This window comes from Paramisgurnus dabryanus, chromosome 2 (genome assembly GCF_030506205.2).
Source record: "Paramisgurnus dabryanus chromosome 2, PD_genome_1.1, whole genome shotgun sequence".
In the NCBI taxonomy this organism is placed as follows: Eukaryota; Metazoa; Chordata; class Actinopteri; order Cypriniformes; family Cobitidae; genus Paramisgurnus; species Paramisgurnus dabryanus.
The window spans coordinates 32,340,547-32,364,554 of NC_133338.1; the positions used below are offsets into that span (position 1 = coordinate 32,340,547).

At 39.5% G+C, this 24,008-nt stretch overlaps 1 long non-coding RNA gene across 1 annotated transcript in view; it reads left to right on the top strand.

Annotated features, from left to right (window-relative positions):
• The window catches only part of LOC135749217 (uncharacterized), a 95,690-nt gene extending 89,703 nt beyond the window's left edge, over positions 1-5,987 (top strand). Inside the window, exon 4 of the long non-coding RNA XR_010532314.1 lies at positions 5,774-5,987. This is a non-coding gene — a long non-coding RNA (uncharacterized lncRNA). The remainder of the gene's footprint in view (positions 1-5,773) is intronic.
• Positions 5,988-24,008: the final 18,021 nt, after the last annotated feature.

Consider the following 24,008-nt stretch of genomic DNA (forward strand, 5'->3'; position numbering starts at 1 on the left):
GATACATCGTTGTCTTGAGTTTCCGGTATGGCAGGATCGGTGTCCGGGACAGATGCCACCGGCCGCTGACCCCGCAGAGCACATGCTGATGAGGCCTGTTATCTCCTCTTCACCTCTATGTCCAGCAGATCAGCACACTCATCATACAATGCTGCTTGCCTGCTTCTTGGCACATCTAAAAGCACAGAAAACGCCCCCTACCTTACCGTGCCAGCGACCAGCATGGTTGTACGCTTGCTTATGCCCAGATTTTCTGCCAGTAGGTCCATTTTATCGCCCATCAGAGAGGCTGATTGTGACAAAGAGGGGGGCTTTAAAGTGTAAACCACATGAAAAAACAAAGGGCTTAAGCAAATCAGATAGCTTCAACAACAACAAACACACAGCCACTAATCTGCTTAGGGAAATTAATGAACAGGGGACAAGAACACCCCAACATTCGCATCTCTCGCTCCTCAAACGAGTTGAGAGAGGAAGGGATGGATAACGATCCAGCGACTGCCGGGAGGAGTTAGCGCGGTGGATCAGGCAGAAGGTGAGAACGTTGATGTTTATGTACGCGCGCTTGTGTGTGGAGGGTGGGATTAGTGGCAAGCTCCCACCAGAATCAAACAGGACTCTGCCAAAGGCATCTCTTCCCTCCCAGCCCAAACTTCAAAAACTCCACCCTAAGCTGGAAGTAGGTGTCTGTAATCCACTCTGTGGAGGAAAATCTATGCGGCAGGCGCGCCGCTCATCCTTTCATCCTCGTGCTCGTACGGGTCTTGCTCACTTTTCCTGCTTGTCCTGGGAACATAAACTTTTGCACTGTGCCCTCACTGGGAACACATAGCTGTGATGGTTTCATTAAGAATAGCTTGACACGGTACATTATATTGCTTGAAAAATTACAAGATCTAATTAAGTCTATATTATAATAATTGGCATTGCCATTTCCAAGCCTGTCCTTCACCAAAAAGCGACCCCATAGGTAATTTTTGCCAGCAGCTGATTATGACCTATTGTATTGTTTTTATGTTAAGTGCCCTCTTGGTAGCAAAAAAAATGATAGTGTTGTGTTACATCCTCATGAATGACCTTTGACTGTCGCTACACTCCAGCTGTCATTGGGGCAGTGCCCTTTAAAAAGATTCTTATATGTACCAACAGTTACAGAAATGTATTCATTTGGTATCAATATGTACTGTTGAGGTAGCGATATGTACCTCTGAGTAGGGCTGTGACAGTGGCAGTTTTTTACCACCGCAGTGGTAATGTACAAATTCACCACGGTGGTTATAGATTGTGTGTGTGCGGGGGGGGGGGGGGCGTGCATTGATGCATATAGGTCTTATACATAATGCATACATATATTATATATATTTTGAAATATAAAAATGTAAACGATAATCAGATATACAGTTTTTAACAAACGTGCGTGTTCATAGGTGCCAAATTCTTTCTCCGACGGTGGGTGCTCGTCACAGCGTCAAGCAATGCTTAGGTTACTTGCTCTTGAAGAGGAGGGAAGTGGCGAGGTCACGTTTTCCACGTGGTTTTAGACGCAACATGTGAAGTAAATGTGAAGTAACTGTACATATGTCCTTGGCCATTTTAGTGGCTGCTCGAGCCGAGCCCCGGAGCACCCAGGGGATTGGCGCATATCTGTGTGTTTATTGTAGCACCTCCACTTATGTTGATCAATCTTTAGGCTGCAGCCTCCGGAGGTCAGATATGCAGGCTATGTCATCAAGCCTGTTTTATTATTTTCAGACAGTTGCCATTCATAAGCATATTACAACAATGTATGATTAACAAAGAATTATAGTCAACTTTATAATTGTTAATGTTATGAAATAAGACAGTCTTGATGACGTATGCAGCTTGCAAATGCGACCTCTGGAGTCTACAGTCTTTGAATTAAGAAACGGCCAATATTTTATATAGCTAAAGCATATAAAAAAACTACACTGAGCGTTACTGTATAAAATGTGTACCATAAACCAGCTTCAAAACCTCCCTTCACAAAGCAGTGATCAGGATTGGCGTCTCCCCTCATCTTTAGGTAACCAAAACATGTTATTTTTGACAAGGTATTTGTTCCAGAGTTCAGTTTAGACATAGTCAGACGATTAAACAAAAGTCCCGACCAGACGCGTAACCCGCGACAACGCATGTGCGTCCGATGAAACCGTCTATATGTAATGTGTAAACTTTTTACACGGTCCCTTACCAATTTTCTATTCACAACATTTGCCTGTACATTACCAGACACTTTAGATAAGCAACCAATTTAAGGTATATTTTTATCGGTATATTTGTTCCACAGAATCAAACCCGTAATCGTTATGCTGCCAACAGTTGGGCTACAGGAAAGAATTCTTTGGGATGTATATGAAGAAAGTAACCAACAGCATATACTCTTGTCTCATATGGGTTTAGGGATATGTTCATGCTTTCATGTGCAATAACACAATGTTAATGTAAACAGTACGGCTTTATTCAAACTAACATAAAGAGGGATAACCCTGAAAGCAAAGAAATACAATATACAAAAACACATTAACAGACATTATGGATGACGATGAAAATACGGAGGTTAATGGATGAAATCAATTTGAGGTGACTAAAAAATAATATATGCTATGTATTGATGTGTTAATAATGCATATGTATAATGCAAAATCCATTATAAAATATAGGACAGCAAAACACAATTACACCTAAGCATCTTTAAATTCTTATCTTTTCACACAGGTCCATCTCCAGTCTTCTCACGTCTCTCATCATTGAAACTAAGGTGGATCGATGGATTTTTAAATGGCTCAATGGTTGAACAGGACGGGAGCTTACCGTCAGAACGTAGTACAATCGTTCTTTTCTCCTTCATTTCACGATTACTATTCCACTTGATGGAATTTATTTTCACTTATGCTCCCATTTCATTTTAAGTTGAAACGTATACAATAGGATGTGGATTTTAAGGGCTATGAAAGCTGGGTTTTTCATCATGCACCAAATCGCTTCCTCTGTGCCATCCCATGAGTTATTCACAGTCATGTTTCATATTTATGTTGCATAGCCAAAGGATATTTATCCACAGGAGCATGGGGACTGGTAAATACTTGCACTTAAAGCTTTTAACAGAGGCTACTTACTAATTGCAGGGTCCCATAGAAGAGCAAGCAAAACCTAAAGCGCTAATGTGTGTAATTATTCTGTAATCGCCTGGTAATTATAGTTCTAAAGCTAGCACACCTCTCACCAGCCTGCGGGCAGGTATATCCCATGCTTCCCCCAACCCTAGATAAGGGGCTAGATAGGCCTTGCATGGAGTAAAGGGATTAGTTTTCCACAGCGGTATTTATGAGGAGTGTCTGGTACACGGTTGTCAGATTTGTTGTGCTTTTTGTTACATTTTAGATACAATTTCACACATTGAAAGCATGAAGATGTAAAGAAAGAGAAAAACTTAGAAATTTGTTTATTATGGGAAAAGTCTGGAAAGCTGAATATAGGTTAGCTGAACTGCATGCATTACATGCATTTTGCACAGACATTTATCCAAAGCAACTTAAAGTGCATTAAAATATACTTTTTTCAGTATGCGTGCTCCCTGGGGGGCAAACCCATGACCTTATGCACTGCTAACTCAATGCTCTTCCAATTCAGCAGGGACAAAAACCTTATATAACAAATGCATATTACCACTCTTTACAGTGTTTAATCACAATGAGTCTCAGCCTAAAAGTATTTTTGTGGCTATTTGTGACACTTCTCTCTGAGTGTGTGTGTATGTCCTTATGATAGGTCTTTGTGTGTGTGTCCTCTGGTGTTTGGGAGCTAAACTGCCGTGCTGTGCTGGTCTCATTAGTGAGCCCCCACTGGGGTCCTTCATGAAGACATATGGGCAGGGAGAGAGCCCTCTGCCAGCCTGCATCTTCAGTGCCTGTCAGCTAGTATCTCGGCCCAGCCTAATCCCTGCTTTAATTTACTCCAGTCCACCAGGCAAGCAGCAACCAACACCAGCCTCTAGGGTGCCTTCACTTCAGCCGCTGGTGACAAGGAATATGTAAAGGCCCAATTTCTCATCCGGCAGGGTGACAAGACGCAGTTCCGCCTGGGAACGTACCCCCGGAATCATGCCATCTCTTACCGTCAGTCATCCGGTCGCCAGGCCCTCGCCGAGCGCTCTACAGAGGACTTTTTATTAACATGTTGATCGCAGGGGCCATTAAAGTGGAAATAGTGGAGCTGGGAGGATGCGCTTATTGATTTGCAGAGTAACAAAGCCAGAGGGAGACTCAGACAGGATTTTCTCTCTCTTTCTCTCTGTAACTTTCCCTCTCTCAATTCTGTTAAAGAGCAACTTTGATATACTTATATGGAGTGAATCAAAAGTAGTTTTCCCCCTCCCCAAATCCAATTCATTCCTTATTTTCCTCAGTCTACTAATTTTCAGCAGGAATGTGCCGATAGGGAGCCACTGTTGACGGACTAAAGTAATTGCTATCAGCCTGTCATTAGACTCCGGAGGCTCTTCTCTGGTTCTCTATCTCTCTCGCTCTTTCTCTCTCACCCTACAGGGTTGTGCTCGGTCTTGCTTACAAATAAGACACTTAGGAGAGGAGAGGAATGCGTTCCGTGATGGATTGGATTTTTTACGGTCAGAGAAGCTCTCCGCTGCCTTTTCACTTGCTTTTTCATCCTCACCACCATTCTCAGTCCATCTCTCTCTCTCGCTCTCTCTTTCTCCACGCCTTTCAGAGTATCATTTGCAATTTAATGCTCACCTGGGGTGAGCCCTGACAATAGCCTCCACCGTGAAATGCTCTCGGTCTTGGCCGCATGGCTAATGAAGTTGATGTTGAGCTATTTAGGTCATTGTCCCTCTACAATAACTACTTAATGCAGCTCAGAGGGAGTGGATTGTTGGAGCGGGTAAAGATTCTATTAAGTCCTTTCATAGGCCTCCTCGTTCCTCTGTCCCAGGCATACTGGACCGACTATTTCTAGGGTTGAATTTCACTTTGGGAAAGGTCTGTTGGTAAAGAAATGTAATAATAAGATGCAGCGCTGTTTAAAAAGGTCAGAGTAATACAATTAGTAAATATTTAACATTTTAATGTTATGCATTTGGAAGACACCCTAAAGCAACCAACAGAGCATTCAATCTATACATGTTTTCTATTGCAATTCTCTACCAATTGAGGAATTTCTCTTATATATATTTTAAAACAATATCATTTTAAAAAAGAAATAAATTTAGGTAAAAAAAACAGATAAATGCTTTCAAACTAATTAACATACAAAATTTCCAAGTGTGTGTGTGCGCGCGTGCGTGCATGTCGAATGGGGGAGGTTTCCATTGGACAGCAAGAGTTATGAATACTGTGTTGTTGTGCTTGTGTTTAGCAAGCTGCTGGAGTTTTTAAACAAGCCCATATGGTGGAAGCTACTGAGAGAGGCAGAGAAAGAGAGACAGGGCTTGTGGGGTTAAGGGGGGCAAGCAGGACTGGGATAGCACCCAGGCAGTATAGAGAGGGATTGAGGAAGGGAGCTCTTAAGCCTCCTTTCAGAAGCAGAGAAAGCCCTCCATCTGGCCGTGTCTTTACCCGGCCCAGCCTCAGCTCCTCTCCCTGCAGGCTCACTGGCTCCTCTCAAGCAGAAGTAACTGCATCAATAGTGTAGAGCCTTTGCCACTCAAGAGTATTACATTTCTTTTCATGCTTGACTTAATCAAAAGTGGGGAAGTGAAATTTACACCTTTTTGATGTTCTTTTTCTCCCAACAGAGTGAGAGGGACCATCTTAACCCGTTTGATCTTCACAAGCACCCCACTAAACGGCCCAATATGCCCAGCAGACGGAAGCAGGCCGGTTGCCAGTAGCCCGGCTTAGAACGTGGGTCAGCCTCGGAGTGACCTGCGCTGAGGAGCAGTCACCCCAAAGAAAGCTCCAAAAGGTTTCCGAAGCCACGTTAAAGTGCGCCAAGCTTCGATACAGCGTCCTTCGGTAAGGCCACATTTTCTAATCACCAGAAAATACACATTGGGGCGGTTTCCCGGGAAGGGTTTAGTTTAATCCAGGACTGGGCCTTTAATATTTTAGGGCATTTAATTAGTTTTTTAACACACAAACAATACTGAGAGACAAAACAATGACACTGATATATTTTAAGAAAGTAACTAAGGCAGCTCAATCATGCATTTTAGTCTGGGACTAGGATAAGCCCTGTCCAGGAAACGGCCCCATTGTGCAAAGTCAGTGTAAACGTTTTAAAAGACTTTGTGTATTTATTTCTTTGTAATCGTCACTAGCATATGTTGTTCTAGGTAAGAATAGGTCAAATTGCTGTTTTGTTGTGTTAGGCCATTCGAGTCATAGAGTCTGTGCGTGCACGCTGTTATGCTCCTGGTATGGAAGACGTTGCATGCAGTTACAAGTGGCACGACAGTTGCTCCAGGATCTCAGTTTTAATGAGTTGCCACTGCTTGGAGCCTTTATCTTACACAAGGCTTACCGAGAAGCCAGACTCTGATTGGGGCCTACCATTAGGCCCTTCCCACAGTGTCCTGTGTTAGGGAAAGCGTATGACTTATGTGGGTATGAGAATCAGTGGCCTTTGCCATGTTAGTGTGTATATGTAAACATATGTGCGTGTGTGGGTGACACCGGGCCCTGCCGAGATCTGTTTACACCTCTTAATGAAGTCTGAGCCAGCAGAGTAGCTTGGCCCTTTCCCATCCTCTCCCATCGCTGCAAGATACATAAGCACACATGCTCCTTCTCTGAAAAACACATCGTTTAATGCAGGTTTTATTTCCCCAGTCTCCTCACACAGACCACGGGTCATCCGCCCAACAGCTTTTTTTAGCCCCTCCTCGCTTAGCATCTCAGCACAGTTTTTGCTCTCACAGATGTGGGCGAGATACAAGCGTAAACAAGCCAAAAAATGTTGGCCAGCGATAATTAAATGCTTGCGCCTCTGCGGAAAACAACTTTTTTCATGCGTTTCTGCCGAATTTAAATTACCATTAGGAGCGCGTCCGTTGTGGAGCAAGGGTGAAGAGGGGGTGTCACTTTGTGTCACTTGAAAAGAAGGGGCCCCTGTCAAGGGTGCCAAAGCCCCGCAGAGGAACTTGTCTGGAATTGTGATGTCCCGACAGCTCCTCTCTGACAAGATACATAGTTTCCATTCACGGACATACGGCTTATTGGTTACTATAGTTTCACTAATGCTCAACTGAAGGCAGTGCCTAATCTCCTCAGAATGGGTTAAAAGGGGCCGATGTTTCGAGCCTTCAAAACCACATGTTGTGAGTCAAGGGAGCAGTAAGCACAAAGAGTGTCTTCCCTGGCTTTGATGTGCCGTATCTGGGCTAAAAAGAGAAAGAGAGGAGAAAAGGGTAAGGAGCAGAGTTGGCCCCTACACACACGGGTTGGACAGAGGTTTACAATGGCTGCGGCTGAAGCAGGGGGTCACCGGGACAAAAGAGGGAGCGAGAGAGAATAGAAGTGAGAGAAAGAGAGAGAGATTGCACACTAATACTACTCACACGCGAAGGGCTTAAAGCTCTCAGTAGAGCAGAGGTACATTAAACAAGATTACATCTGACTGAGCGTGTTTTCTTGCCCAACATGACACACACTTTCTCTCTCTCTCTCTCTCTCTCTTTCACACATACACACACACACATACACTTTTTCTTTCTTTCTTTCAACATATTTTTGACATCATTTCAATGCCAGAACAATTCAAAAAAGCAAAATTTTCCCATATTTATAAAAGTTTATATATAGTGCAGCAGGTTAAGATGGATTATTGAATTTAGCAAAAAAGTTACGTCAACATCAGATAAAAAAGTGCTTTTATATTATAAAATAAAAACCTAATGTACTACTGTATTTCACTGTCAATTTAATGCCCTGCTGTGACCGCAATGTTAATGTTCAATCTACATAAAACAACCAATTTACCAAGCAGTCTTTGATTATTTGAACGCACAGTTTGTTTATTATGATTATCCTATTATTACAGGAAAAAAGTGAGCAAGTGACCTCGCTTTGTCGTTTGTTGTTTATACAGAACTTATTTATTGTTGCAAATAAGTATTTTGTATGCTGTTGTATAGAAACATACTGTGAATGTATGTTATGTTTCAAGCGTTGCCTGTCTATTGCAGTCACACACATATCAAATGGCTGCGTACAACATTGTTTTCATCCACGGAAAGCGCAGTCGGCCGGTCAAAAGACGTTCCCCTCTCTCTAAATTTCTCAGCAGCCAATGGCATGGCTTCCCCACTGATTGTGTGGTTTATGGCAGATTTTAAATCAATTAAGTATGTAATTTGTAACAACTGCTGGAGCTGGTTTAGACCCTAAACAATGGTGCTCGGATAACTGGCCTTTAGTACGCTCTCAATGGGCTTACATTGGACTGAATTAGCTCGCATATTAATGAGCAGACACAGAGCTTCAGCCATTCACTCGGCCCAAATCTGCTTATGCAAATAGGCCATGAATCCAGTTCAAAGCAGCGTCTTTAGAAGACACGCCCCTCCCCTCCATCTCTCTGCACAAGGGTTCCCCCGAAGAGAAACTGACATGAGAAAAGTTAGAACACTTGTCTTTTTCTCTTTCTCTGTGTGTCTGTGCGTGATCCAGCTATCTGTGGTCTGTGTGGGTATTGTTGAATTGCTCTATATGTGAATGTGAGGTCCTTGTGACAGGGGGTGAGATTATTCAGCCAATTGTGACAGTGTGTTTCAAATGCGGTATTCAGCGAGGGGGGTAAGTCGAGCCCAACCAAGTTCATGCCCCTGCTTGAGAGAGAGAGAGAATGAAAATAGGCAAAATAAAGAAAGAAATAGAGGCATGAGGGTTTGGCATCCCCCATACATTTGTTAAGGATCTGAAGTCTTTGTTCTCTTCAGGATGGGTTTAAAGGGCCCTGTCATATTGATGCGATTGAAACGATATCTTTGACCACAATAGCAGCTGTCTATTTCTAAAGACAACTCAAAGCTCTTTTGTTCCTTTTATTAGAAATGTTGTTTGCATACATGCACATATGCCGAATTAGAACAAGTCGTTGTAAGACATTCAGTTGTAAAATATTCAACATGATACTAAGCTATTAAATACCAAGGAGTTATGACACCATTATTCTTATGGAAAATCATTTTCCTCTTGTGCTAAGAACACTACCATAGACATTCATATCTAGTTATTAATTATTTAAACACGTTCACTTGTACAATTGCTGTCTTTAATAATAATTCAACAGTGTGTCGCAAACATTTTTGTGTGATGTTTCATTTTGTATTACATATTCAATGCATAATTTAAAATTACTTATTTACAATACATGCTTATATGCAAATCTAATATCTGAAAAAAACATAAACATACATTCTGTTCTTATTAATTGTCTTTCTGTATTCACAACATACCTACAGTAAAGTGTAATCAGTAAGGAATAATTGACGACGGGCCGTTGAATTATTTGAAAATAATGCACACCCACAGTGGTAATGCGGCACGACGTGAAGTGAAGCTTATACCACGGTGACCACAAACATTGCTCTGGTGGTTATTTTAAGACATTTGACAGGTTAGGTGTGCATTTTACAGAAAAATGATCAACACCCATGAAACATTTCTCAACCAATCAGAATAAAGCATTCAACAGCCTGTGGTATAATAATAAATATATTTTTAAATAATACTTTTTACCATACTTATTTTACAGTCATTGTTAAGCACATCAAGACAAATTGCCTGACATGTAGACCCACGCTACAAGGCAATAAAGGAAATTCTGGATTTGTGGTTTATGAAAACTTTTCAGTAGTTTATAAATTTGAGGGTAGATTTTTAAAAGGTAAAGCTCATTATACTGTTTTCTTTTGTGGGTTGTCACATCATGTATGTGTTGTGGCTTACCTGTCTCATGGCTGGTATACTTCTGTATCTACACAACTGTGACTACAGCCTTGAAGACACAATGCTTTTCCCTCTGTTCCTTCCTTCTCTCTTGTGTTCTCAACAACTATCCTTTTAAGTAACTATCGAGCAAGATATGCACAGAGCGAGAGAGAGAAAAAAGAGAGAGAATGCTTTAGTGGATGACAGGTCTTCCTTGGCCGTGAAATTCCCCCTGCGATAATTTGTCTTTGTGTTGACGGCCTGGTAGCTCCACGCGACGTGGCTACAAAAGAAGGGGGGACGACCTGTACTCATCAGCCACCATTTCACTGGCCCTCTTGACACCCTAAAGCCCCCAAACCCCCCTCCCGCGGAACCCCGTCTCCACGTCACCTCTTCACAGCAGGAGCTGTCGCTTCCTCGCAAGCATAACCAAATAATGGGGCTTGTCACTGGCCTTGTCCTTTGTGGTATTTTTTTCAGCAGAAAGAAAAATGCACAGACTCCATTGTAGTCATTAAATTTCCCATCCTTTTCCTCTAGTTCTCTGCAGTTTGCCTTACTGGCAAAGTGACAAGAGCATGAAGCTTTTATCCAGACAACTGAATTTCTGATTACAAAAGTTGTAGCACACTTTGTGTGTATGTATATGTGTTTATTATAAATAGAGAGAGAGAGAGAGAGAGAGAGAGAGAGAGAGAGAGGAAATAAGCTAATCATCTTAAGTCACTACTGAGTACACTTTAAGATAGTTTAATCCAAATAGTGTTAATAATTTATGAAGTTATTTCAAAGCAGAATGTCAGCATTGAACTTTGGAGTGTACGTGGGAGGTCATTTTAAGCAGTTAGATCTATTTTAAGTCATCCATCAAGTCCATAGACAGCCATCTTGAGAGTGTGTCATTGTTTCTATGCCATGTTGTCAGGTTAATTATTTGTTGTGTAATTAGGATGTGTCAAACTATGTGGCCGGCACAGCTCCATTTGATGGAGGGCTACAGGAAGTTGTCAAATAAATGAGCAGAGACAGGAGTGACAAAGAGAGCTTATAATGCCTGTCATATAAGAACAATAACTTGGAATTTTGGTGGTTTTATTGGGGGTCCTCCAAATATTGTTAAAATATTGTTAAATTAGACATTAAACAAAAATGCATTCATAGAATAATAATAAAAATTAAAACTTGATTAAAATAAAGAAATTTCTGTGTTAAGGTCTGTTTAGTAAAATTTTAATGTAATTTACTATGCCAAAAAAAATTATCATCCTGATTTAATATCTTTGTAATGTTACCATCATAGCAAAGTATGTAAATCCAGACCTAATATGATACATGCATTGGGGTCCCTGTTGATCAGTCCTTGAGATTTGATTTATTGGATTAAAGGTGAAATAAACACATTTGTCAAGGAAAACACAATAAAGTAAAATAAAAACTTTTTTCCATTGTGGTCCTTGAAGTTAGCATTGGCATTACATATTATAATCAAAACAACTACTTCATTTAAAAACTTTTCCAGAATACAAAATATACAATCCCAAAAAACATCCCCACATTAAACAAATAACAGACCATCTCTAGTCTAAAACAACCTATCTAAGATCCAGCTTTTAACATTAATGCTAAAACCAACAGTGTCCGTGTCGCGATTAATCGCATACAAAATAAAAGTTATTTTTTGCATAATATATCTGTACTGTGTAATTATGTATATTTAACCACAAACAAATACATATATTAATTTCAGACTTTTTTATTTATATATATATATATATATATATATATATATATATATATATATATATATATATTTTTTTTTTTATGTATATATATAATATAGAATATATAAAAATCTAAATAAATATATATACACATATAAATGTTTCATACATACATGAATGTGTGTGTGTGTGTGTGTGTGTGTGTGTGCGCGCGCGTGCATGTGTGTGTGTTTCAAACATCTCCTCGTGCTTTAAATATATACTGTATGTCATGATTTAAAACACACACACGCACATGCACACACACACAGATACATTCTCTGCCTTGATGATTCCACTAACCTAATAAATTTGTCAATTAATCAGCCTCGACCTTCCCCTGCTCTAAAGTACTTGTTAATATAAGACTGTGACACTCTGACCTCTCTCAAGGGCCATTAGCACCATCTTCAGCCTGTTACATTAAATAAATATTCTCCTCTGACCGTATTAAAACCAGAGATAAATCATAACACATGCACCCAGGCCTTTAAATTTCACTGTTTTGAATGGCCAGTTAATGTGTTTGAATGTATGCCTGCTGCCTGGACAAATGTGTCTGCGCTGCTAAACAAAAGCGTTTGGCGGCAGAGCTCTACCTCCATTGTTTTAATTCAAAAACTTCTATACATAGTGTTTCTTATCTCCATCGCTAGAGGGGACAAAAATCATTTCCGGCGCATGCAGAATGGGCACGCATGCAGAAAAAACATCACAGCGATCTGTATGAATCTCCGAGGCTCTGTGTTTATTCAGCTTCCTCTCTCAGGGCGAGTCATATCAGAGACAGAGCATCTCTGCCGCCCGCCCGCCCGCCGTTTAACGTTTCCTCTTTACTTCATTTCACCCACTGCAACTTTTCATTCTCTGACAGATTGCAGGACCCCATTTAACCATTTTATTCATCTGTGCCTGCAGGCGGGGGGGAGCCGTTACAGTCAATAAAAACTGAAAAAGCTTGGCAGCAGCCATCTCTGTCTCTCTCTCTTTTTCTCTCAGTGTGTGTGAGTCTAAAATGAGGGAATGTTATGATTGGTTAATGGTTTCCCAGGCTGTCGTGGTTCAGGGAGAATTAAATACTGCATCTGCTTTCCAAGGCGTTAATCTCTGAGTCTCACATACCGTCTGTTCCGATGTGCACACAGGAGATAATGTTTAAAAGGACCTGGGAAGAGCCAAGCAGGCCGCCCCGATATTGCCTCTATAATTACATAATTAACTTTTTGTCTCTAATCGTTATGGAGGTAATGGTGCTGCTAAAACAGGGCTCCTGCCACGCACAGAAAACCAAATCAAAAATCAATAATCCATAGAATGCCATTAGAAGTCTGGGAGAAATCACAAGAGAGCACTGTTTGCTTTTCTTTGCACTCTTTCTCAATTCTCATCCATTTATTTTTTTTCATTTGGGGTAAATTAAGCTCATTTGAGCACGTACTCTTATCTCCAGAGGAAAACATCAACATCTGGGACTGAAAGACAGAGAAGCGGCAGCCAGGTGCGGAGAGAAATCGAGAGGAAGGCAGCGAGAGAAAGAGAGAGAGTGTGTGGGTAAACGGAGGCCACAAACGGCGCAATAAATTACCTCTGGCCTCTCTCGCCGCCCATTGTCGGCCGATTGACCTGCTGCAAATGAATTCCATTTCTCCTCTGGTCCCTCCTTACTTCTAATTTACATTGTGATCATATATGTCTGAAAAATGATATCGTAAAAAAGATGAATGTATTAATTACCTCCTCTCTTATCTCCCCTTCCCCCTCCTTTTGTTCCCCTCCTCCTAGAGGCCGAACAGTGTGTAAGTATGTCACTTATTTCATCGTGACAGCTGTAATGTATTCACAAAAGTGCATCATAAATACAGAGGGCTCAGTTTGGTCACCCCACGCCTGCTTCACACTCCTCGAACCCGCTCTCACAGCACACACAGTCTACAAACATTTCCTCAAGTCAAATGACCTCTTTTAGAGTCAAATGGAAATTAGGTTCTTGACCTGGTCAGTGAAGCATAGATATATTTCAATTCTATTTTCATGCATGGGAGAGGTGTTAAAGGTGATGTGGCTTTAAGAGAGACCAGGAGAGTTTAGCTTTAATGCAAGCTCGCAGCGGGACTGAACCTGTCGTGTGAGAGTGATGATCTCAGAGGTTTAGATTCAGATGAAGGGTATACAGATTTTAAAGGGAGATGTACATCACTGTACACATTCGCGGAGACTGAGAGGCGATAGTTCAGTAACTACAAGCTTGCTAAAATGCTTTGGCTGTGTCTTAGATAGACTTTACAGTTTGCAAGGGTGGGCTTCTAATGCAATGTAGTTATATGATACAAATAGCAAAATAAATGTTATCCTATGCTAGTTTATGATAACTTTGGCAAGGCAGGATTATTTATATTGCACATTTTATACACAGTGGCAACTCAAAATGGTTTACATAAATATAATAAAGAGAAAGAGACACTTTCTACAACTTTGCATTGTTATAAGTACGGTAAATACATAGTAGTAAAGTGAAATTGTTTTTTTAAATAGAACAAAAGAAAAAAGAAAGTAGCGACACTATCTGGGAGAAGAATATAAAATCTGGATTAAAACAAATGAAAAGGAAATGTTGACATAAAATGAGATAAACCAAGATAAAATACCATAGTCAGGGTTCCCACGGGTCCTTGAATTCCTTGAAAGTTTGTGAATCTGGGAAGTTTTTGAAAATATACATACAGATCATTGAAAAAGCTTGAATTTATTTTATGCAAGAAGTTTTCTGGAAAAAAAACCCATATTATTCCCTGTGTAGTGTATGATAATATCATAAAATTTCTAGCCTTTTAAGCTAAACTGTTCGTTTTAAATGATTATATCTTCTGTATGCGAATGTTGATTCATACTAAAATGCTTTTTTGCATAGTTGTGTTTGACACATGAAAACATCTCTGGTTACCTATGTAACTGTTGTTCCCTGAGAAGGGAATGAGACGCTGCGTCTCCCTTGCCATACTTCCTGTGTCCATGTAACACCGTCTTTGGCAATATTTCAGATAGCGATATACTTCCTGGCTCCCGCGTCACCCTGTCTTTGTCGTTAAGCCTCACCATTGGTTGAATTTGATATACACATTCAGACGCACTTATCCCTGGAAGCGTCCCCAAAGTGTCACCGCAGTGACGCAGCCTGAGTTCCCTCGAAAAGGAACTGTAACAATGTATCTTAAAAGGTAACACCTTGCTCTCACTTGAAATGTGTCCCCACAACTAGTCCTCAAATTTGAGGGTATTGGACCTGGAAGCCCTTGAAAGACTGGGAATCCTGCATAGTGCAATAGTGTGACGTTAAGTGATTATTATTTGTATTAATAAATAGATATAGACATACTAATAGATGATTAAGCTAAATAAAATGTGCCTGTGTATTATCCCACCTAACCTTAACCCAACTATTCACAATGTTCTATTCAAGTGTCATGTGCCTTCTGCATTAGGACTAACTAAGTACAGATAGCAAATGCTTATTTGCGTCTGTTTGAAACTGACACCAGTTCAGTAAGTAACGAATAAGATAACCATACTATCATTCCAAGTGGCTAACAGATGTTTGTCTTTAGCAGCTTGTTTCTGGTGGTTTATGGTATAGATTATGTTGAATAAAACATGTTGGTTAGTCTTGTGACTTTTCTAAAATCTTTTCAGTCAGCTTGTCCTCCTTATACCCACCCAGTCTTGTTGAATCCCAGATCAATAAAGTCGGTTCCCAGAAGCTCAATACTCTCATCTGGAAACCTCAACACCCACCAAGGACACCTAGATGTGTGTATTCATGGATATTAGGGTGAAGAGTTTGTACTTTTAAGTGACTTATTTAGAGGGAGAAAATATACTGTTAGTGTCTAGTGTGTAGTATTTTAATCTGCAACTGCTTTCCACATAGTGCCTGCCACTATAGTTTGGAGCCCTCGACCCAAGCACCTCTCTGATTTTCTCTCCCTTTGAGACTTTGCTGATACCGAACCCTGTCCTCATCCATCCTCTGAGGGACTGAACCTGTCCTATCTCCCCAGGGGAGGACACCTGGCCTGGGCATAGAAGGGTGTGGATTGAGGGATGTGTGGTGATTAATGCAGGCTGTTTAGGGCACTGTCAGGGAGGGGGTAAAGGGTGCAGAGCTGGGCTGATGGATGGATGCTGAAGCACAAGCTGATAAGACATGGCCCATGAATCTGTTCCACATCAACACTCACTTTGATCACTGACAAAATCCCAGAGATGGGTCTATACATCTGTCCAAACACACAAACATATGCACTTTGTGAATTCCTATAAACTTCTTGAGAATCTTAAGCCTGCAAAAAATTTTTTTGCAAACATATTTAGTATCAAAAATGAAAGAGATGTAGAGAAAGAAAGTAAGAGAGTTTGTGTGAACCATGGACGTGCGCTTTGGTCAGTGCCAGATAGAGCAGATAAGAGATGATCCATGAAAACTGATAGGCTTACTGACAGCAGGGCAGGGGCCTTGGCCTCTACCAAAAGGAGGCATTACAAGGGCCCACGCAGCTGTCAGGACCAAATCGTCTTACACATTCATAAACACGTACACACGTCTAATATCTGCCGTGCAGTTAGTCTCGAGTCTCCAAACAGTCTGAAGGTCCCCCCTCTTTTTTCTGTTTCACTCACTCAGTCACCAAACACCACACACTTGCGTGTTATAGACGCTTTCTTGGCTAAAATATAAAATAGTGTGTCTTGTTTGTTTCGTTTCCACTTGTATTCCAATATATAGTACATACATGTGAAAGTTCCCTGTCTGTGAAAACTCAACTAAAGTATTTTTTGTGATTTACTGTTTTCTACATAAAATCATCTTACATAATGATCCTACCTTGATATTTTTATTGATTTTAACTGAGTAAGGCCATGTCAAAAATTAAAATGAATGTGAAATGCCCTAAACTCATAATTATATTATGGGACTTGGACAGAGCATATAAAAAAATGATTTAATAAACTGCAATGCCTGCAGTTGTTACTTTGTCATATTTCAGTTGCTACATAAAAAGTTATTGTAAAATGTGTTTTACAACATTAAAAATACTAATAAGAGTTTAGAAGAGTAAGTGATGGTCAGGACCTTTCATGTGGAAAAACGTAATTTGTTTTTCATTAAGTAATTATTTCACTCTTAATTGTACTTTGTATATACTGACTGATTTATCAAAACATTTCAAATGAATAATCCACATTGAGAAGGGCAATTTTAATCCTGAGCACATGAAGAAATCCTCTGCTTTAATTTGTAAAGCAGTTGCCTTTTTAATTCTCTAAGTGGACTGATTGAAGAAAGCAAAATAAGACTCGTGCTGTTTAACAGAGATCCCTATATGGACAACAAAATATTATTTTCTAATTTCATAACCTCTAAAGAAATTACTGCTCGTACTAAAAAGAACAAGAAAAAAAGTTGAGAGCGAAAAAGTCCCGGAGGGAAAAGGAGAAAGGAATAATAAGCTATTTAATTTACACTTTAAAATATTTCATGCTGAACAGATACACTGTGGGTCCTTACTGGTATTTAAATGATTACCAAATTATATTAATCCTTTTTCAGAGAACATTTTCCAGCTGCTGATTTGCGGCTCTAAATGAGGACATCTTTAAAGTCAAATTACAGAGGCGTAGCACACTGAATTTCATTTCCTTCACAATTAAGGCTTTGCTATGATTAATCAAAAGCTGTTTTGGATGTTTAAATCTGTGAAAATAAAACAGTCAGCACTTAAAAATAGATACCCTTGTTGGGGTAATATTCATAAAACTGAGTGTCAGTCAAGACTGAGATGAGATCATTTACTTAAGTCTTAAACTTTGCATGAGACCTTGTTTTTACGACCAGCAAGCTGCACATATAGATGTGTTTAAGCAGGTTGTCTTGCCTTCCTTGATCTCATTAGATCTTTCTAGCTGCTCAGTCTCTCTCAAGTTCACATCTATGGTGTTTGCCACTATGATCTGACTTTAAAATAAAAGGTATCAGTTGGAGAGCTGTGACCTTTTAATGAAAATGTCAGAGTTCCTGTGAAAGTCTGGGCTTAGCTTAGCATTACAGCGGGTGCTCAATGGATGGATGAATGAAGACCACAACCAGAGCTCTTATTTTTTGCAAAGTTGATATTTTTACTTATAGTTACTGTATATACTAAACAAACATTGAAACTTAATAAAGATTTTAGTCTGATAAAGCTACACCAATGTGCCAAAGTATGTGTTGTAAAACGTGCCAAAGGGTGTGTGTGTGTGTGTGTGTAACTAAGAGAAATATTTTTTACACCTTGATAAATCTTAATTCATAACTTCTATAGATACTTTAACCTCTGTGACCATATTCCATCAAGAACAGACTCATAAGTGCCTGTTTTGCAGAATGATTTAATGCTATAACTTCTTACTTAGATTTAATTGACTGTGTCATGCGTCTGTGATAAGGTTTGCTTTGAAAGAGTGACAGTGTGGCCTGTGTTGATAGCTCGAAGATCAAAGCGTGTCCCAGCGTCTCTAATATGCAGTCCTTTTCCGGTGAAGGCATTTTACAGTACCCCAACAGCACATTACCACTCACATTAATCAAATCACACCATTCAGATTATTCAAATGTGCTTGGACTTCTGTTTCCTTCACTTCAAACATGCCAGGCTAAAACCGCAGCCTGTTTAGAGGCTGACACTTTAAAGACAAGCAAGAGACAGGAAGACAAACGCTTGAGACAGGGAGAGGGAACCGAATTAGCGTGTGCATGAAAACCGGAGTTAATGCCCACAAATGACTAATGTGTCTCGCAGCAGATGCCTCTGTCAGACATAAACGTAATAAAGACTGTCGCTGTGTCCGAAACCGCTTACTTCCATACTTTATAGTAGGCAAAAAGCAGTAGGCTTTACACAATGTAGTGCCCTAGGGTGACCACATTTGAAGTGCCCCCCCCCCCCCGATATTTAAAAAGTCTTGTCATTTGGTGCTTATTTTATCTCCAAAAATAACTGCATTACTAAAAGATACTTTAATAATAAATAGTCTTCATTCTCTATGCATTTGTTGCACATGTGATTATGCACAATTGATCAAACATTTAGCATAGGAAGTTATGAATCAAAGAATCATAAAAACTTCATAAAAGATACCACAAAAGACTCAATTCTATCAAAAGGTACAACATATCTGTAAATTATAGATCCCTTTTAAATTAGCTACAGAGATTCCCAATACTGATCTTAGGCTAGCAGCTAGTAAATATCACTATAATTAGGTTGTAATTGATTTGTTGCTGGTAACATGCATTATTTCATTACCTGTACATTTATTTTATTTAACCATTTATATATATATATATATATATATATATATATATATATATATATATATATATATATATATATATATATATATATATATATATATATATATGATATTCAGTTATCTAGTGTTATCCAGTTAGCATATTGGAATGTGATGAGTGGCATGGCTACATACTTTCATCCTCTACATGTTTTTTGTCTTCCTTCCTGTATTCCTGACCTGGGGAACCTTAATAGACCTTTATTCTCAATCTAATCTATAATGTTTTTGTGTTAATGTAGAGTAGACGTTCTCCCGCTCTCTCTATCTCTCATTTCTGCAATGTCTAATTGACCCCACGCCTAGTCGCGGTTCTGATTGAGATGTTAGGTGTGTGGACTTGGGGCTGCGTAAACCCATTGGAAAATAAACTGAACACATGGTTACATAAAACGATTGACGTGTTGTGCCAATGAGCAGTAAAAACCGGCACGCACTTTCAATTTTTTTTTTTGTCACGGGTGCCCCACACATGCCCACACACGCTTGTCTCAAAAACTCGATCCATTTGGTCCCAGTCTGAACCTAGTGCCTGGTGCCCCAGGGCACTCGCCCAATCCCATCTATGGATAACAGGAATTCTTAGTATTTGAAAAACATTCAGATCCAGAAGTGTTTGTTCAATGACTTTCCTAAAGGAATGGATTTGAAAAGCTCCCCGATTGGCCAGCTAATCTGTACGTTGTGATTGGTTTGAAGACCTCTGCCATCAGCCGGAAATGTGACGCTCCTTACCATGTTTGAAAGATTTGCGGGCAATCCGATGCTAACAGGAGTTAACTTACAGGCTGTGAGTACGAAGCGGGAGGAATTATGATAATGTCGGTCTTGCCTAATCACCAATCCCAGGAAGTAAACCATTGCCTAAAATCCATCTGTTTGTTGTAGTGCAAGAAAAAAGATTTATGTTGGAGACAATAACTCGCGTCATTGTTTCCTTTGGGGTTTGTACCTTTTGCATATCGTTAACATGTACTAATATACACTTACACACCAAAGGAAATATAAAATCATGAATGTGCAGTTATAGAATGACAAAGCAGAATGCTTTTATCCTGCCATAGACAATTGAACTGTAGGAGAGTAAAAGACATGCCAGACTGAAGCAAGTCAGCCATATCTGCTTAATGTCTTATAATGCAAATAGAATTATGGTTAATGAAGGCTGATCAATAGACTACAGTCTGTCACTTTCTAAATATGCCACAAATCAGTGTAATTTTTGTAGTATACATGGGGATTGAGTGACACAAATGTATGTACATTTGTTGATGTGTTGCTATGTTATGTTCTGTGACATTAGATCAGTCACCTTTTGGAGATCATAGACATACAATTAATCACACAAATGTTTACAACAATGTCATGTTACATTTTTCCAGCCTCTAAGTTATACATTTATCTGTCACATTTAAAGCCCTCTACCATCACTGTGTCACATTGACAGGCCCAGACAGTTCTCACCCACCACTAAAGGCCAAAAGGTCATAGACTTTATTCATTTTTAATTGGCCTGGAATCGTTTCATATTCATATTGTGACAGAATGAAGATGGGATGATGTCAGTAAATTTGATGGGATGTCAAAGTGCAACACAAGTACAATAGTAAAGGGTCAGCCCCCCCATCCCCCGACTCTCTCTTTGACACACACATTCAGTATGTATAATGTTAATATGTTAAAAAAAAATTATATTACAAAGATTAACTCTTGACAAAGAAAAGAATGGTTCATATTTACGTTGAGCATTACTACCCCTCATACTAATGTTATTCGCTGCATGGACCAGTGCTTGCTCAGAGTATACTGTATGTACTGTGTGAAGGTCTGACAGTGTATAATTTACCATTTGTCCAGGTCACCGTGTAAAGTCGGAGACATGGGCTTTGACAGGCTGGAGGCCCCTGTGGAGCCACTGCTGAAACCATTGTAAACGCTCGCTTTTGCACACATATGTGCAGTGTACTCAGCTTGCCTTGCACATAACCATTGTGACCTGTACATTTCCCACCAATCACAACAAAAAATTAATTATGCTATCACTTTTTTTATTAAGATTTTATGAAGACCCATTAGGGAGCTACACAAGTCTAACTTAAATAAATCTCATACAGGAGTGCATGTGAATGGAGCACACAATATGAAACCTATCGATGTACTGTACAGTATATGAGGCAGAATGTGAACAGCAACAAAGGCATTCATGAAAAGGTACAAAAGTTGTCTCTGGGGCGATACCTTTAAAAAAAAATACACATTTATACCTAAAAGGTACATAATGGTTCCTCAAAGGTTACCATAATTGTACATATTAGGACCTTTTCAAAAGGTGCCGTCCCAGTGACAACTATTGTACCTTTTTGCTGACAGTGTATAAAGTATAAAAAAAGACATACGATACCATAATACGTACAGTAAAAATTAAAAGGATACTGAATAAAAGCGGAAAGCAATGCTATTAACAACTGACGTCAAAGGTTTATTTTTTTCCTTTTCTATAAATAGCACTAAACATGAATGTTTTACTTTTGCCCAACCCAAAAGTATAATGCCTGTCAGTGCTTTAGATAAAAATATAAAGTTTTCCAAAATAACTTTCAAAAAGAAAAAGTAAATTTAATCCTATTGAATCATCTAAATATTGTACTGTATGTCTCTGGCTAATTTTAGAAGTACTACTGTACAGTTCCTCTCATTTATGGCTCCGCAGGGAGCAGGCCGACCAGCAGGGGAACCCCACCCGGTGTTGCAGAGGTCTGGGGGAATGAGACTTGCGTCATGCCCCGTGTGTCCAGGGCTGGAGCCCAGGGGAGAGACACATATCCTCTATTCAGACAATAGAGCTGGAACACTGTCAGGAGCACTCACAGCGGGACTGTACCAGACTCTGTCTGTGTGTGTATGTGAATTTTTTTTTGTTTCACTGTATATTAGTGCAACTGGTGTGCATGTGTGTGTGCTTAGCAGACCTACTGGGCAGGAAACCCAAACGGTGAGCCCAGTTACCCCATGCTGACACTGACAGGATACACAATCTGCCAAGCCTGCACAGTAGGTGAGCCGCCATTATGCTAAAACTAGGAAGTACATAAACACACACAGTCTGAAAAGTGACCACCCTTCAGAAAGTTTATGCTGAAGCGTGTGCTACGGTAATGAACGAACACAAGCTGGGCCACTTAAAGCAACAAAGCCTATGTATGGGTACGGAGACTGAAAAATGTGAGTTAGTGTATCTGTCATATTTCCTAGTTTGTCTTTGTAGTAGGGTGTGTGTGTGTGTGCGACACTGACTGTTGCCCCTGTGGCTTTTGCAAGGCAACTTAAGATAAGAGCTCCCTGACTGTCTCAGACACAATGCCCACTGTGGCAGAGGAAGAGAAAAGGGTCTTTTAAACACACCATGTCTGCTGTTGTCAGCACAAGTTCAACATGATTAGATAAAAGACTGTTTTCACTCTTTTTGTGTACCAGTGTGGATACACACATAGATATGACTGCTTATAACTTACACTAGGAAACTGAATGTCGTGCTGTCCAGGCGAATGAGGTTTTTGTATGTGGTCAGGTCTTTATAAACTAAAACTGAACTGCCCTTGTGTTATTTTAAGCCCATTTTTGTTCTGGGAAACACACACAGAGGTCAGGATGAATAGTTACGTTGCTTTTCCATAAAGTTAAAGTGAATAGGGACAGGAGCGATGAAGTTCCTAATATGAGCCATGTGATACATTAGTGTAAACAGATTGGAAATGTTTGATATGAGGAAGTTTAAAGCACAATACAGTGGTATCAGTATTCATTTCATTCACATTTCTGTTTCATTCCCTTTCGTAGTAGGAAAAACAAATCTTACGGAGTAAAATGGGAAGTGTCAACTATGTGCTTAACATATTTTATCAAAACAACTTCATCTTCATTTATCAGAATACTTACATAGTATTTTTTTATGTGCTTATCATTATTTATCTAAATTTCTTATTTTGTGTTTATCGGAAAAAATACATTCATACAGGTCTTAAACAACAAGGTGAGTTTGGTTCCAAAACGCAATAAAATATCAAGAAAGTGACGAGATGAAAATCACTATTTTCTGTTACAAACTTTCACATCTTTAAGTGATAATAACATAAAAAATTTAAATCCATTGTTTGATTTTCAAAGACTTATTATAAAAACTGATATTTTTCCGCAAAATGCAATAAATCCATTACAAGGTTTTTCAAAATGCTATAAATCTATTGAATCAATATATAAATGTGCATTCATCTTTGCCATGTTATATTCATTTAGTTGACTAGTGGTATGCACTGATTAAAAAATAAACATTAATGGCATTAATCAAAACACTTATATTGTCATATTAAGAACACTGTCATTGCTGCTACCATGCTTGGGACGTCGTCGCTGAACTTTTTTGACTGCAATAAGCTGTAAAATGTTTTAGTCCTGCTCGATTTCCGTTGATTTGAGTAAAATAATGGAACGTTTTTCATAAGATCCCCTGTGGTCGATGTGTTAGCATGACAGAAGCTTAATTCTGTCCTATGAGAATTTTTCCGTCGCCCGAGTGGCTTACGTTTCTTCTCTGCCACAGGTTTATCAATGTCATCAAAATTTTGTTTTTGTTTGTTTGTTGATCAAGTACAAAGTAGATGAAGAGAACTAGGATTCTGTGTGTATTCAAAGTGCCACCATTGTTGTTTACAATGCATGGAATGGTGCGCTGTGATTTGTTGCCTTCTGCAGAGGAGGAGGACTTGCATTTTGGGAAAAATGGAAGAAAAGATGACAGAATAAAACGGCGAATATCGGATTTTGCATAAAATTAAGAATTTACTTTTCAAAACTGACCTGATACAATACTGATTTTGGTGGTAACATTTTTTTTTTAATAATGGCGTTTATCGCGTTTTGGAACCCAACTCTTCAAATGATGACAGAATTT